Source organism: Balaenoptera ricei, chromosome 5, assembly GCF_028023285.1.
Source record: "Balaenoptera ricei isolate mBalRic1 chromosome 5, mBalRic1.hap2, whole genome shotgun sequence".
In the NCBI taxonomy this organism is placed as follows: domain Eukaryota; kingdom Metazoa; phylum Chordata; class Mammalia; order Artiodactyla; family Balaenopteridae; genus Balaenoptera; species Balaenoptera ricei.
In genome coordinates, this window is record NC_082643.1 from 42018070 (window position 1) to 42033011 (window position 14942).

The 14942-nt window shown below is 38.4% G+C and overlaps 1 protein-coding gene across 1 annotated transcript in view; it reads right to left on the reverse strand.

The window, feature by feature from the left end:
• Positions 1–12960, reverse strand: part of ARHGAP24 (Rho GTPase activating protein 24) — a 528172-nt gene extending 515212 nt beyond the window's left edge. Inside the window, exon 1 of the mRNA XM_059922688.1 lies at positions 12587–12960. The gene's annotated coding sequence lies outside the window, so the exon portion shown is untranslated. The remainder of the gene's footprint in view (positions 1–12586) is intronic.
• Positions 12961–14942: the final 1982 nt, after the last annotated feature.

Below are 14942 nucleotides of genomic sequence, written 5' to 3' on the forward strand. Positions count from 1 at the left end.
CCTTTAGGGTTACTCTGGACTCTGTAAGAATGCTTTTTAAAACGTTACAGATTCACTTGCTCTTTTCTCAGCCATAATTCCTCACCTAATCAATAGAACACAGAAAATCATGAGTGACTCTTTTCACAGTTTTGCCAGATGGTACTTAACTAGTACCCTTCTAATTGCAGAGCAGAGGAGGTAATTCATTATATGCAGTGGATGCCATAGGCTAGCATTTGTGTTTAATTGTCTCAGGGAACTCACAGGTGAGAAAGACCTCTGAAAAATGGGACAGTGGGGTAGAAAAACAAGTCACCAAAAATCAAGTCTGGTTTGCCTTTTCCTGACTCGGTATTCTGGGGCAAATCACCTAGATCATTTGGACTCATTTCCCATATTAAAAGATTGAGATAAGATGGTTATAGCTATTTTCTAAGTGGGTTTTTGTCCCAATGTCCAATAAATTCATTCTAAGAGGAATGTAGTGTGTAATTTATAATTTGTTAATTGCAGAGGCCCAGAATAGATAATTAACATGAAACACTACCCAAAAGAAATTTTTTTTTTAATTCTGTAATTTCAATCCTATCTTGAAATCTAAATTTTTACCAAATTTATAGGAAAAGTTACACATTTCAATTTCACCTCCCTTTCCCCCTTCTCCTGCAGAGGTATTAAGGCCCAAACTCACCAAAGAAGGGAGAAGCAGGGGTTCCCTTTCACTCCCGGAAAATATCAAGTTGGCTTTGATTTGCTAGACAACAGTTTTACCCATACAACACCTTTTATCCTCACAGTATCTGAGAGCTGAATATAAGCAGTAGTTTAAAAATATACACATTAATAAACCAAGGACTTGACAAACACAAGAAGGAAGATGGAAGAGAGAAAAGCATTTTAAGAAAATGATCCTGCGATTTAAATGATTCCAAATCAAAGTTTATGTCAAATTTGAAAACGTTACCAGGGTTCTTGAGAAGGCCCTGGATGAGTCACTCTTGCTGAATGGGCTCTACCCTTAATCTGACCCAGAATATACAAGGCCAACCCAAGTGCAGAAGGAGGCCAGAGGAGAAACAGGAAGTATTCATGTCACTCACCATCATGTATAAAGCTGTTAAGCAAGTGATATTTCTTATCATAGAGAATTAAATCTGTGTATCGAATGCCTTCATCATGGCATTTATTTGAACACAAGAAATGTCTCATTCCACTGAATGGCAACTTCTGTAAGTGATTTCATTAAAAATACGGCTGTTATTCGGAAACTAGTAATTTCATACTCAAAGGGACTATTCCTAGTATGCCTTCAAGTTATATTTGCACCCTGTACTAACAGAGCTGAGATTTCACTGCTTTTCTTACTGCATAGTCAATATATAGTGCAGAGAGCTGGAGGCTGTCCTCCCCCATGCACCATAAACACCAGTTGTCATCTAAGAATAGACAGTGTTTGCATTTGTGTTACTGAAACAGCAGAAGGTATATCATGACTTCATTACCATTTCCCAGATGACTTTATAAAATATGGAGTTAAAACTCAATCTTTTAACTTTATTTTCTGGTTTGCAATGGACATGTTTTTGGCATTTGGGGAAAGAAAATTCTTTGTAGTGAGGGACTGTCACACACATTGCAAGACACAGGGCATTCTTGACCCCTGGGCACTGACTGCCAGTAGCTTCACCCAGTCACTGTTATGACCAAAATACCCTCATGCATTTTCAAAAGCCTCTTAGTGAATGGCATAACCCACGACCCCAGACCCACAGCTGATGAAAACTAGCCCATTGGCACAAGGAAAGGTCAGGCTAAACTTTATCATGTAATCTACAGACTTCCAGATCCTTACTCCTCTATAAAGTCAAACATCTAAATTTCAGAGCCCTGTCAATTACACACATAGCCACACTCTTATCAAAATTGTTCAAAAGGAACACTACTATTTAGCCACAGAGACTTTTTCAAAGCTGGAACCATCTTAGAAAGTATTAACTCGAGCACCTTTATTTTATAGATAAGGAGACTAAAGTCCAGAAAAACGAAATGATTTGCCTGAGTTCACAGATGCTAATTAATACCAGAAGCAGTATCAGAGCCCACCTCTTCCTAGTTCCCTTCCCTTCCACTCTCCCCAAACCGTAGATTACAAAGTAAAGAAGGATCTTTTGAAACATCTCTCCAGCCATTGTTTAAATATAAAATTTTACCTGTGGTGAGCCAGAAGGTTGACTTTCTTACGCCTGAAACTCTTTTTTTTCCTGACAATTCTGTCCTGAATAATATTTTCACACACCACTAAGAACTTACTTTTAGAAAAGTTAATATGTACCTATTGAAAAGCTGTTTTTTAAAAATCCAAGGTAATACTCTTTTTAAAAAAAAAAATGGAAAAGTCCTCAAGTCTTTTCTAGTGAATCTGGATGCTGTATTTTCAAACAGAATTGTTTTAAGTCTTAAATACACCCTCCGACCAAAAACCAAATGCAACAGTAAAACACAATAATGAACAAAGGCTAGTCAATGCAATATTGCCTGCTTTCTCTTTAAAGTAATGGCATACAGTCAATAAATATCTTAAATACATTCATTGTGTTCATTAATGGGAAAAAACAACCCAGTATAAAAATTTATGACTTCCGTTTTTCCCAAAATGTTTTTTTGTTGTTTACCATCAGTATCAGTGTTGCATTAACTATCAGTAGACTGCCAATCTCTTGTCTGTATGTGCTTTTCAAAATAAATATCTCAATTAGTAAAATACTGAATGCAGTTTTTTGAGTTCTTAATTTAATTCCCAGTTTTACAGCTGTTCAGGCATCTGGACTATTATCATTAAAATGTTTCAAATTGAACACAACTTAGATATTCAGGGCTCTGGGCTACTCGCAAAGAATGTTAAACTTTTATCTTGTAGTTCTAGAAGAAAGTACAGGATCTAACTACTCAATGTCCTTCTACATATAAAGTAATCGACTTCTGTGGGATTCACCCACCTGCGCCACGAGCAGGCAGCATAGAAAAAATAGGAGAAAAGACTACACAAAACTAAAGTCACACAACACAAAACAGCATTTTGTGGAGAATTAACATCTTTAGTCAATATAAGACAACATATACTTTTAACCACTCAAGTCATTTAGATATATCCTTACCTAATTTTATCATGATTTCCAAATGCCATTTTTGAATAGGTAATGGTCCTTAATTACCTGGAGGCCTTGTTAAAAAACTCAAATTGCTGGGCCCAGGTGGGTCTCAGTAATTTGCATTTCTAACAAGTTCCCAGGTGAAATTGATGCTTCTGGTCTTGGGACCACACTCTGAACTGATACTTTAAAGGATTTTAAAAATACTTTATTTTTACAGTTATCAATAATAAGAAGCACATTTTTCATTTTTACCTAGTGTGTGAGGTGCATACACGCACACACACAAAAAAAGGAAGTTAAAACATGAAACAATTCTTACTTTTACTATATATAATGAACACTGATTTTTTTTCTATTCCATTCCATCCTGTTCTATCCCTTTTCATTTAAAAGGAAACACTGGTCATGAACCACTGACTTGATTTTATGACCACTGATAGAGCAAGACCTATAGTTTGAAAAATACTGCTCAGGAATCCCATGTTCATCATTTAATAATAACTGTTGACATGTATTGACATTTACCAGATGCTAGATAGCCTTCAAGTCTCTTTGCATGCTCACTTCATAAACTAAAAACCCATAACAATACTATGGAGTAGGTATTATTAAATGCCCATTTTCACAGAGAGGAAATCTGTGGTTCAAGGAGGTTAATACAACTTGCCCCAGGTCACAGGGCTTGTGTGTATCAGAGCCAGGTTGGAACATAGGTCTAATTCCAGATTATAATGATAAAGTATGGTATAATATCTCACAGTAAGATATTTTACTTTTGAATCCCAGATCTACCACTTAGTGGCTGTGTGACTTTGGTAAGTTACTGACTCCCCAAGTTTCCGTTTTCCCATCTATAAAAGAGAGATGATAATAGGTCCTACTGATGTGGGAGCTCGAGGATTAAAGGAGATAACCCAGGACAGGAGTTTGGCATAACTAGCACATAGTAAGTCTTCAATAATTGTTACCTATTGTTAGACACAGAAACTGACTCATTTGTCACATCATACACTGCCTCGCTTCCCTTGGCTTCTACTTTCCAGTACTATCTCCGAATTTGCCTTTTCTCCTGATTCCTTGGCTTCTGACACTTATTATCCTGTGACCTTGCTTCTCCCCTTCTCCCATCCATCCTCCTCCAGCAGCTCCATCTGTTGTGTGGGAGTTCTCAGGGCTCCCCACCCAGATAATTCCTTGTAACCTCCACCTGTTTCTAGGCACCAAAATTCAAGCCTCCCTCACAGAACCTCCCAACTTGAGCCTAACCCCGTAGACACAGAAAAGTTATTCCATGATGAAATTGTGAGTTGTTACCAAAGTATGAAATCTCTAATCAGCAAATGACAAATGTGAGAGGGCTAGTCCTTCTGTATACCCATAGATGCCTTTGTATAAAATTGTTGGCACCGCCCTTGACCATTTCACAGTAACAATTAAACCATAATGGGATACAAAAACCAAAACGGAATTCTGAAGTTGGTACTCATGTGGCTAAATCATGTACTCATGATTTTTATGAGTACTCATGTAGTTTTATGCAATTAGGTGCAACAAGATAACATCAGGCTCCTTTGACTCCCCTAGCTCATCTTTTCTTGCTAGAAGTTTCTTCATATAAGAAATTTTAAAACCAGATATTCACAACACAAAATAATCAAAGATGACACCTCAAGGAGGCTGGAGAACTTTTTTCTCTAGGTATCTTTACAGATAGGAGTGAGATGCACTCCAACAGTTCTGTGATAAATGCTCCTTTCTTGAGAAAGACTAGCTTTGAAATTACTTTCCCTATTGCCCATTTCATTTCTGTGTGCCCAGTAAGCACTGCCACCACTAACTCCACTTTTCTCCCCTTCTCGGTTGCTACCCCCAGAGAAATAATCCTTTCCTTCTATATTTTAGCTTTTTCTTTTCTTACTTTTTAATTGAGGTATAGTCAATTTATGATGTTATATTAGTTTCAGGTTTACAACATAGTGAACTCAATATTTTTATAGATTATACTCCACTTAAAGTTATTATAAAATATTGGCTATATTCACCATGCTGTACATTGCATCCTCATGTCTTATTTTATACCTAGTAGTTTGTACCTCTTAATCCTCTTCCCCTATCTGGCCCCACTTCTGCTCCCCCAATGGTAACCACTAGTTTGTTCTCTGTGAGTCTGTTTCTGTTTTGTTATATTCTTTCATTTGTTTTATTTGTTTAGATTCCACATATAAGTGAAAACATACAGTATTTGTCTTTCTCTGTCTGACTTACCTCAGTAAGCAAAATACCCTCCAGGTCCATCTATGTTGTTGCAAATGGCAAAATCTCATTCTTTATTAATGGTTATATAATATTCCATTGTGTATATACTCCACATCTTCTTTATCCATTCATCTGTAATGGACACCTAGGTTGCTTCTATATCTTGACTATTGTAAATAATGCTGCTATGAACGTTGTGGTACATATATCTTTTCGTATTAATGTTTTTATTTTCTTCAAATACATACCCAGGTATATAAAGAGCTCATACAACTCAATATAAAAAATGGTAAAATGATTAAATGGGCACAAGACCTAAATAGACATTTTTCCAAAGAAGACATTCTGATGGCCAACAGGCACATGAAAAGATGCTGAACATCACTAATCATCAGGGAAATGCAAATCAAAACCATAATGAGATATCACCTCACATCGGTCACAATGGCTAGCATCAAAAAAATAACAAATAATAAATGTTGGTGAGGATATGGAGAAAAGGGAACCCTACTACACTGTTGGTGGGAATGTAAAAGTTGGTAAAGCCACTATGGAAAACAGTATGGAGGTTCCTGGAAAAAAAAAAAATATATATATATATATATATATGTATATATTTATTTACTTATTTATTTATTTATTTATTTATTTATTTATTTCAGCTTTTTGAGTTGGGTCTCTAGTCCTCAGCTCTAGGACCACCTGCCCCCTTCTCTCTCTGCCACCTCCAACTGTTGCTCACAGTGTTCCTGGGGCACACTTAGTGGTGGATATAAACTTGGTTTACTGTAATACAGTGCACTGTTCATGAAAATACAAGGGCTGCATCTTTATAGTCATCTTTTTACTATAATTTGATGCACCCAATATTAAAAGTACTGACATATAGAAAGTACTGACATATAAAACTTCTCATAAGACGTTTTGCCTAAAAAAAAGAAGCCCACCCCTTACCTGGGGTTTCCTGGGATCATTTCACAAATAAATTACTTGCCCTTGGGGTAAACGTCTGGGAATTAAACAATAAGGATACATCATTGTAGTTTCATGGACCATATCTTTGCTGTTTACCTCTCACTAGAAGTAAAGTCTGGTCAAGCCAATCACTATAGATTGATTCAGTTACCAGCCTATAGTAGAGGGAGCTTCTTTTCTCATGAGAGAACCCTGATGGTGGCAATCCATCCCAGGGGCCTCAACTTATTGGCACCAGAATGTCATCTAAAAGACCTGCAGGAGAACTTCAAGGCCAGTTCCTGGAGGCCATATTGGGACCAGGGTCTATACTGTATGTCAGACTCATTGAAACACAGATTATCATTCTAAAATTACTATTGAAGAGAAGAGCACTGAGAGGAGGTGGTATATTAGAAATAGCAGGGTATTTGGATTCAGATAGATTTGTTTTTCTCAACTCCATACGCCTTACTAACTATAATGTCTTGAGTAAGTTTTACGTCTTTGAGCCTAAACTTCCTCATACAGTGGGAATAATATATCTGAATTAGATATAATATAGTTTACTTCTAGAATTATTAATTATTTCTAACTATTTCTAGAATTAGAAGTAGTGTATGTTAAAAAATCTCATGGAGTGCTTGGTATGGGCTGGCCAAAAAGTTCGTTTGGGTTTTTCCATAAGACATTACGGAAAAACCTGAACGAACTTTTTGGCCAACCCAATACTCAGTAGGTACTTAATTCATTAGAGTGCTTATTATTATGAAAGTCTATGTGACTTAAGGCAAGAGAAAAACTCAGGACAAAATGAGTTATTTCCCCTCAGGAAATTTGAAAAATTACTATCTTTTCTGAGGACTCAATTTGATGGGCAGAATACAGCCCTAATTACAGATCCTAATTATGACTTTAGTCTCAATTTACTGATAGCTTTCATTTGTACGAAAAAGAAAGTTTTCTCTTCTGCTTCTCAGAGATATTCCTGAGGGCGCTCTTCTGTACGTTTATGATATGCATATTGAAAAGAACTCACATGTTTGGTCTTAAGTACCTACTTTCAAAATTACCTGGATATGATTTTCTTTCTAAGGTTTTCAAGAAATGTAAATTTGAGGCAAGCCCATTTTATCTATCAGGGAGTATAAAATCAGTACCTAGAATGTTTCAAGGAACCACAAAAAATAATCTGGAAAAATTATTGGCTCTGAAATACTAAAACTACAAAATAGAATTTTATAAATATTGAACTACATGTCTTAAAAAAGTAAAAAAAAAAAAAAAAAAAAAAGTGGAGGTAATTCAGTCTATTTCCATAATGGATTTGAGTTAACTTTTAACTTAGTTAAAAGGTAGGGGTATGTTAAGTGCATTAAAGTAAGGCTAAAAGGATGCAAACCATGTCATTAGAAAACCTCAACAAGGGTACAACTGTGCATCAAATTTAGTTCTGAGTTTCTTGGGTGACAAGACAAAATGAGAAACATGGTGATTTTTAGCCTCTTTTCTTCTAAGAAAAGAAACAACACTAGTTAATCAGAAGAGACACACTTTTAAAGTGGTTAAAGGCAAAGATGAATTTATAGAGATCTTTATATAAGGAATATTGAAATACATAACAAAAAGTGCCAAGATGTTTTCCATGGAGTCCATCTCTTTTCTATTGACTCCCAGTAAAAAATAAAAAGTATTATATTAAAGCATAGTGAATGAAGACAATGTAACAAAAAGGAGTTATAATATGATTAGGATAGGTAAATTTCCAGTCATATAATTTGATAAAAATAGAGAACATGGAAGATTTAGAAAGCTGAGTAGACTATTACTCTTAAATATCAATGGTTGCTCTTCCAGTCTTCTCAGAGATACTATATAAAGAGGAACTTGAGCAACTTGAACTATATATGGTCCCTGGATAGTGCCTGAAACACAAGTATTATGCATCCTTTATTGACAAATTATCCACATGCTAAACGGCAGTTATGCAAGTGACAAAAGTATCACCGCCCTGAAAATGAAATAAGCCCATTTGTATTTTGGCTCAAAGGGAGTGTAACCCTCACCTCCCTTCTACAGGTTAGGCAGCAGCAATAACTGCAGACAAAAACAAAGTTTTTCCAGGAAGCAACTTTGAGCGTAAACGCTCAAATGAGATGAAAACAAAACCAATATAATTAAAAAAATCAATAAAACGAAAGTAGGTGCCCTTCCGAATTTCCTCCTCTCCTTCCACCTCCACGTTCCCCTTTAGTTAAATCTGATTCCCTCAAGCACTAGCACTCAAGATAATTATTAAATAAGCAAAATTAGTATTTCTATTTTGTTTTATTAATTAAGATTATTGCCCATTCCACAGGCAACAGAATCCATTATTAGTCCTCACAGCTAAATCCAGGACCTCCCACTGGGATCTGGCAGATTACAGATTTTACAGTATAATATAAAAAACAATTGTGGAAAATGTATAGCTATTCTAACTGCTTCTACTCTCTTTAAACTCAAGTGTATTTTGTAATTTCAAAAAGGAAAAATGGTTCCACACTAGATTTTGTTTTGTTTTGCTTTTACTTTAGAATAGCAAAAGCACAAAATTTCATCTATTCTAGGAATTAAATAGGCTTGTGTGGGCTGGTCTGGAAAGTGAATTATGTTTGGTAGCACTGTCACTTTTGGAAAGTGAACCCTGAGTCCAAATAGACATTTTTGAAATGAACTTTGGGGAAATAACTACCTGCATAAATTGGAGTCCACCACTGCTTTTTTCATTCATGACTTTGCTTGCTCATTCACTTAGGAAACATTAACAGATGCCGACTGTGTTTCAGACACTGTGCTAGGCACGAGATGCAGGTGGTTCCCTCACCACCAATACACTCATTAAGGAACTCACTGTAGTGGGTTGGGGGGTTGCATAAAAATTATTAAAATAATTATTCACAGTATGTTTAAAACATCATGGAAGCAGATAAGATGAAATGATTAATTCTCCCTGCACAGAATTGGGTAAGTCCTCCAAAGGAAGTTCCACTTGAAGTGGACCACCAATAATCAAGAGGGGCTTTCCAGGCAGAGGGCATTCCAGGAGAATGAAACCCAGGAGCAAGAAATCAGAAGTATGAAGAGTGAGAGGCCCTTGTGTAGGAAGACAAAACTAAAAAGGAAGGGCTTTGAAGAGCTTTTAGTTGCTATACTAAAGCGTTTAAAGTTACTTTTATGGATCTTTGGGATCTATCAAAGGTTTTAGAACAAGGGACTTATACAATTAGATCTGCACTTTATAAAGATTAATTGTGGCAATGCCACAGTAGAATGGAGATGCTGCTTAAAAGCACACATGTACATAGTAACCTCTGAAAACTGAACACTCTTTGAGTCTTTATCACAAGAATCCCTCCACTTCCAAATGTGCTTTTACTTAGCTGCTGAAACCATCATAATCTTGTAAAGTTTGAGTTCATATAGCAAAGACAGATGGGTTACCATTGCAAGACTCAATATGAAGTTCCAACTCTTCACATGAAGAGCATTAACTTCATGACTAAGTTGCCTATTTACGACTTTAATTTTAAATACCTTTCTCCATCTGGGAGAAATATTAATCCTTTAACCACAAGTTTAAGTGTAAACATGCATCTTTTTATTTTAAATCTCTTCTGCTTTTTTCCTCAGTAAAGTGTGATCAAGATAGAATGGATACCTCAGGTTCTCATTATCATCAAGCTTCTCCACACTCATGTATGACCAATTGGGTGGCTGTTCCTCCTTACTGGGCTCCAAGCTGGGGCTCTATCCACCTCCCCCATCTTATTTTTCCAAGGCATTCGGCTTTACCAAAAATTGAAACAAGGCAGAAAGAAGGAATCAGCATTACATAAGCTCAACTCATGGGAAAAGAACCCTTCAACATTGGCCAGAAAAATCACAGGAGAATAAGCACAGGTAACAAAGACGGTCCTACAGCACTGCAAACGCTAAGAACAGTGACCAAATGCATGGCCTGGACTTTGTAGTGGCACCACCTACTTTCAGCCTTGAGAAACCAACCTGGACACTGACAGAGCCAGAGAGGAAACACACTTCAATGGGCCAGTAGGTCACAGCAAAACTATTCAGGGCACTGTTGGTAAACAACAACTCGGCTTTGACCAAGACAGCAAAATAAACAGACTCAAACTATTCAGTGCCACCTGCTGCACATTCCTTGCCCTTCCTGCCCCACCACACCCCTGTTTCCCTTAACCCACACCCTCACCCTAGAGAGCCCAAGATCACACAGTAAATAAAACCATGAGGATGAAAATTCTCAGAGCTTTGGCCATTGCTATCCTGAGCAAAACCTGAAAGGATTTCACTGAAAATTTCAGTCCAGAACACTTCCTTCCCACTTTTACACTTAAATCTATATTCTTGTCTGGAAGGGTGCATTGCTATTTGTTCTGCAGGGATTATTTTTCTTGAGAACGCAACTCTTCCCCACTTACTCAAGTCTTTATTTTCAAAATGGTTCAGATTCACTGTATATACAGCCCAGAAGAACATAACTGAGAAACCATTCTCCTCTCAAAACCAAGCCCCTGAGATTAAGTAATAAAACCAAATACCACAGTTATTTGCCAAGGACAGACTGAGTTTCAACAGCCTTTCACATGTAGAAAGGATTACAGATTCTCCTTCCTTTTATCACTCTAGTTGTGTATTCCTTACATACATCTCAAACTAAATTCCAGATCTGAAAAAGTTCACAGGTTTTTCCCTTGTTCCCACTTAAAGGTCTTCCACCAAGAACATACCTCCTCTGAATGGAAGGAGGATTTTATTTATTTTAAGGTTTTGTCAATATCTCAGTCCTCCAAGATGTCTAAGGTGAATTCTCTGACAACTCAGTAATGGCTCTAAAGAGAACAGATTTCTCGACTTGCTACCTGAAGGTCAGGCACTCAGGGAAGACAAAAAGGGGAATTGTATCATTGGGCTCCCTTGGGGGTTGAACTATCCCCAGAGAAGAGGAAGTATTAAGAAATTTAAAAGGGAGAATGAGATCATAATAAGTCTAACGTGGGCTTTATATTTGTTTTCTGGCTTTTTCTAATATATTAATTCTGTGTGTTTTATGTTTTATGATATCCAGCTTAATACCAACATCCATTCTTGCCCTTAAGGGTTGGTTTTGAGTTCTAATTAGAATCAGGGGGCAGCTTGCTTGTATTTAATCTGTCTGTCCATCTTCTCAGTAATTGAGTAAAGCTCTTACCTCTACTGTAAATATCGCTGGGTTTCAATTGATTTGTCCTACTTAGCAGACGCAGTGACACATATTATTGTTTTGCTTATGGATAAGCAGACGCTTTACAACTTTTATATTTCAAATACCCAGCATGATTTTTTTTCCCTCATTTTAGAAAGAGGTGAAATAATAATGTCTTGCTAGGTTTAAAGAAAAAAAAAAGAGTAATATAAACTGTAAGGGAAGCAGAAATAGCTTGGAAATGATATTTTAAATGAATTAATATATGCATAGACTACAAGGGACTCTGGGCTCCCTATTACTAGCTGGTATTGAAAACCTAACATCTCTAAGGAATCCAGAGTAATATTCTCCCCCTTTCTACTTGGGGACTTGTACAATAAACATTTTTTAAATGAGAAGTATTTTTAAAATTAGAACATATTACATATTTATCCTCAAAAGAGGTTGGATACCTCCTCGAAAAGTTACTCTTTAAAAAATCTAAACAAAATCTTTTGGGTGGCTTAAAATTCACCAAAGATTCGCTAACGCTCTGTTTACAATGAAAGTGTTATTATTAAAACATACCTCTGTATGCCTGTTATCTAGGAAACTCTTATAATATTGATATAAGACACCAGCAGAAACAAGCAGCGGGGAAAGGGAGGATAGATACTAACGGAAGTGAACTGCACAGAGTTTTCAATTCCCTCTATTTTTAAGCTTAGAAGCGCGAACCACCAGCTTGCATTGTTTTTATCCATTTAAAAATAATAAAAGAGCATTGTTTCCCATCATCTACACACGCGCGTACGCGCGCGCACACACACACACACACACACACTGCACCAGCACGGGATTCCTGCGATCCCTCCTCGCCCCCTGCAGCCCCCGCCCCTGTCGCAGGCAGCTGTGCCCGCAGCCCCCACGCGCAGGCGAGGCCGCGTCCCAGCCTCCCGCGGTGGCGCCGGAGCACACCTCCCCCCCCCCGCCCCCCCGCGGCGTCACCTACCCTCCTCGGAGCGCACGACAGACGGAGGACGGCGACTGCTCCGAAGAAAAAGGCCCCCAGGACAAGCCAGGGGGAAAAAGGAAAAGAAAAAAGGGGGAGAGCAGTCTCCTTACTTCCCACAATAAGGGGAAGTGTTGCGCCCATGCACTTGGTAGCTCCGCAGCTGTAGTTTTGGAAGAAATACGCGGCGGCAGAAGGAGCTGCGGCTGGGGTGGAAATTGTGGGTGTTTCCCCCCAGCCGCCTGCGCCGCGATCCTCCCCGGTCCCCGCTGCAGGCTTGACAGCTCCCCTGGCCTTCGAGACCCTCCGAAGCCCCGCCGGTTTCCACCCGGAGCTGGACTGAGTTGCCACATGCACTTGAGAAATCCTAGCAGTTGCGCAAAGAAGAGTCCCAGAAGTTAGAGTGACTGTGTGTGAATGTGTAAATGTACAGTACAAGAGGCTGGAACAACTGAGCCGGGCCAACCCTCAGACGCAGCCCTGGGTTTCAGATTTCATTTGGCAACTGGCAGCTTCAGAAGATTCGAGCCGCACTACTGGGGAGGCCGGGAGGAGCCCTGTCCTCGCCCAGCGCCTCACTGCTCCTTATCTTAGAGCCTGAGTGACTGCCGGGCGCCCGGCTCCCCAAGGGCCAGGCAGAGCCCTGCCTCGGTCCCCCCGCAGCTGGCGTCACTCGTTTTATTTCATGTACATCATAGACACACACTGATCACAGATCTGGGGCTGTGGGTGCGGAAAAGAATGGAGAAACCATGTCTCCCACCCCCTAGAAACTGCATTTCTTTAACCAACCGCCCCCCGCCCCCTCCCCCGCCCCCACCACAAGGTTTTACTTGCTTCCCTCAGCTATCTATGTAAAATCTTATTTCTCCAATCAGAATTACCTGGGTCATTAAACCTGTATTCCTAGAAATGTTTATTTAGATGGATGCCCTCTAGTTAGATCTTTAGAGGAACTGGAAGAATAATTACTTCCTTATCATGGTTTAAGAGCTCTCAAAATTACACAGTATGAAAGAAAGAGGACAGAGTAGTAAACATTTTGCTGATGCAGCCCCCCTCTCCTCCCACTACCAAAAATGTCAATTTCAAATCTAGATATTACAGTACTGGTTACCTGGAATGCCAACTCAATTATTCAAAAAATTTTATAAAGATCTCTGCTTTAGGTTATTTAAAAATCATCACTAGATTTCTTTAAGACACAAAATAAGAGAATTCTGACTAGGGATCTCCAGTGATACGGATGAGCCCACATTCAAATTTAGAAACACCAAAAATAAAAGTCTGTGTGGACACATGATTTTTTCTCTTTTATCCTTCTTTCTCTGGTTTCTTGGAGTCTTTCTTTCTGGTGATCTGCCCCATCCCGGCCTGATGTCCCACTAGAAAATTGATTTTCTGGTGGAAGAATTTTCAGCCATTTAATGAATCAAATTAAGTTCTGCAGGGAAAAAATTCTTTGGGCATTTCCTTTTTTTTTTTTTTTTTTTCTTCCTTTTTAAAATGTGTATGGAATTCCTACCCAGAAGCAATGTAGCTTATTTTCTAATTGGTAGGAACAAATGTCCTTTATCAACTCATGTGGCTTCACATGTTCTACCTGCACCCTGGCAGGTAAATGCCAATGGGCAGTTTTAGATGAAAGCTGGAAAACAATGAAATTAACCAAAATGAAATCTGCACACACTTGATGGACTCAGGAGCCTCAGGAAGATAAGTGTCAATAGGTATGATTCAAGATTCTGACATTTAAAAAAGACAAGGAACCTATCATGTCGGTAACCTATTTCAGGCTCTAACAATTATTACCGCAAGCAATTTAGACTCAGGACAATACAAAATTGAACTCAAGGTAGTTGCTGGATAGTCCCTAATACAAAAGGTTAAGGCATGCCTCTGTGACACACCCTTGCATCCAAGATCTTTCCCTTCACATCTCCTGACTTCTGTCTCCACCCTTTCCACCTGACATCAATTCACTGAAGTGTATGATGTGTGTGATTATCTTAAGCTAGACAGTACAACTGAAGGATAGGAAGATTGTCACTTGAGGATTAAGCAGTAGGGGAGGTATATCTACCAAAGCCCCCTCTTCCCCTCCCACTTCTCTGCTGAAAAAGGGCCACTGTATTTGTTTCCTAGAAGCTCCTTAGGGATTTAGTAAAGATCTTTGTTACCAGAGAGTATAAACTGAACTAGAAAATGCTTGGCTGTTCACAGGACTCATACTATGTTACTTTTCCCTTATTTGTGGATTAATTGAGACTAGGAGACATCCCTTATACAGACTGTAGCAACTTTAAAGGAGACATACATTTGTAAAGAGGAGACTTGAAAGATTCTAACCAGCGGA